Source organism: Psammomys obesus, unplaced genomic scaffold (genome assembly GCF_907164565.1).
Source record: "Psammomys obesus unplaced genomic scaffold, mPsaObe1.curated_primary_1811, whole genome shotgun sequence".
Lineage (NCBI taxonomy): Eukaryota > Metazoa > Chordata > Mammalia > Rodentia > Muridae > Psammomys > Psammomys obesus.
The window spans coordinates 127,179-129,766 of NW_026591918.1; the positions used below are offsets into that span (position 1 = coordinate 127,179).

The 2,588-nt window shown below is 48.4% G+C and overlaps 1 pseudogene; it reads left to right on the forward strand.

Moving 5' to 3' along the window:
• The first annotated feature begins 1,089 nt into the window (after positions 1 to 1,089).
• Positions 1,090 to 1,964, forward strand: LOC129680607 (40S ribosomal protein SA-like; annotated as a pseudogene).
• Positions 1,965 to 2,588: the final 624 nt, after the last annotated feature.

Sequence of the window (2,588 nt, forward strand, 5' to 3'; positions counted from 1 at the left end):
ACTGCAGCACAGTCATCCTTATTCTAGAAAAAGGCACAGATCTCACACTAACGTTTGTAATGACTAGAAGCACACGGTCAATCACCCACTAACTTCCAGGGAGCTACTCTTTATACTGAAGGACAAGGACCAAAAAAGATTCTAATGTTGATATGTAGATACACACACACGCAAGCCAGGAAACATGCTGTCATGAGAACTGGCATCCTGTTTGGTTTTTTCTTTTCCTCTTTTCCAGCACATGGGGAAAACCCTGACCTAAGATGACCTGGTCAGAATAGTTATCTGACATTTTGAGCTGGAGCCTATGGAGTTGACTTCAAATTTACCAGCAACAAGTCACGCTAGGTGCTCTGTGGAGGTTATATTTCCCCCTGAGAACTGAAGCGCAAAAAACTTGCCAGCCAGTGGTGAGAGAGAGAGAGAGCAATGAGGTAAATATTATATCAGTTTCCTGTTACTGCTGTGAAAAAAAATTACCACAAGCTTAAAAGCTTAAAATAGCCAAGTAGATTGTCTAGAGCAGTAAGGCAGAAGTCTAACATGGGCTGGCAGGACAGTGCTCCTGCAGGCTGCAGGGGAGCCACTGCCTTGCTTCCTCCACCTAGAGGCTGCCTGAAGCCTGGAATCATAGACACATCACCCGTTCACCCCTGTTGCCTCTCTCCAGTCTCCGGCTCCTACAGACTCTTGCAGTCACCCTGGACCCACCTGATGACTCAGGAGAGCCTCTCCAGTAAATGTTTAATTTAATCACATCTACAACATCTGATTTGCCACATAAAATGGCAGATTTTTTTTTTCACAAATTCCAGGCAATGGGGCATCAATGGGGGTAAAGGGTGTTGCTTCTGCCTGTGAAAATATCCAAGGAGGTACAAAGGTGAAGGAAAGGTTCCTACAAGTCCTTTGCTTCCTGCATTTGAACTCTTCGGTGTCAGGGTACACCTTCATGTCTTTATGACGCCTTCCGGTCAACAGCTACCTAGAATACTCTATTGAGAATTCTAGCCTTTCTGTGCTGCCCAAGGACGGGACCATACGGTGTTGTTCTTGATTCCCGTAGTAACTTAAAGGGAAGCTTACATAATGTCCAGAGCCCTTGATGTCCTGCAGATGAAGGAGGAGGATGTCCTCAAAGTCCTTGCCACAGGAACCCACTTAGGTGGCACCAACCTTGACTTATATATGGAGCAGTACATCTACAAAAGGAAGAGTGATGGTGTCTACATCATAAATCTGAAGAGGAACTGGGAGAAGCTGTTGCTTGCAGCCTGGGCTATTGTTGTCATTGAGAACCCTGCTAATGTCAACTTCATCTCCTCCAGGAACACTGGCCAGCGAGCTGTGCTGAAGTTTGTCGTTGCCACTGGAGCCACTCCAATTGCTGGCAGCTTCACACCTGGGACCTTCACTAATCAGATCCAAGAAGCTTTCAGGGAGCCACGGCTTCTAGTGGTGACTGATCCCAGGGCTGACCATCACTCACAGAGGCCTCTTACATCAGCCTACCCACCATCGCTCTGTGCTACACAGATTCCCCTCTGCGCTATGTGGACATTGCCATACCATGCAACAAGGGAGCTCTCACTCAGTAGGTCTGACTGGTGGGTGCTGGCCTGGCGAGCACTCCACATGTGTGGCACTATCTCCTGTGAGCACCTTTGGGAAGGTATGTCTCATCTTTACTTCTACAGAAACCCAGAGGAGATTGAGAAAGAGGAGCAGGCTGTTGCTGAGAAGGCTGTGACCAAGGAGGAATTCCAGGGTGAATGGACCGCACCAACTCCTGAGTGCACTGCCGCTCAGCAGAGGTGGCAGACTGGTCTAAGGGTGTGCAGGTGCCCTCTGTGCCCATCCAGCAGTTCCCTACTGAAGACTGGAGTGCCCAGCCAGCCACTGAGGACTGGTCAGCAGCTCCTACAGTGCAGACCACCAAGTGGGTTGGAGCCACCACCAAGTAGCCCTGAGCTCTGCAGAGACCTGAGCAAAGGGAAAAAAGGTAGACAGAAAATAAGTTCCTAAAAGCTGGGGGAAAAGAATTCTAAAAGCTTATAGAATTTATTATCAGTATCATCATCACCATCACCGTTATTGTTTGTGTGCGCACATGTGGAGAGGGATGCCTGTGAAGGCCAGAAGAGGGCATGGCAACCCTCTGGAGCAGCAGCTACAAGTAGCTACAAGCTGCCTGAAGTGAGTGCTGGGAACTGAGCTCAGAGCCTCTGCAAAAGCACCAGGTGTTCTCAACTGCTGAGCCATCTCTCTAGGACCCTGAGAGCTTATAGGAAAGACAAAACCAATAAACCAAATCTTCCCTGGGAACTAGTCAGGAGAGTAGCATGTGTCACAAATTTACTTCTACTTCAGAGGAGCACAATTAGTCTGGCCAGAATCTTTTTCTCCCATGAAAGTGAGAACTTAAACCCATGTTAACAGCAGCAGAATCTTACTGACGGGATGTTTATGCCCTTGGGAGTAGGCCTGTCACATGTAACCCCAGGGTGAGGGGGTCTTAGGGTGGTGCATTTCTACCTGCTTCTCCCTTCTCCCCTCTCCCTTCACAAACAGAACAGTTGTTTCCAGAG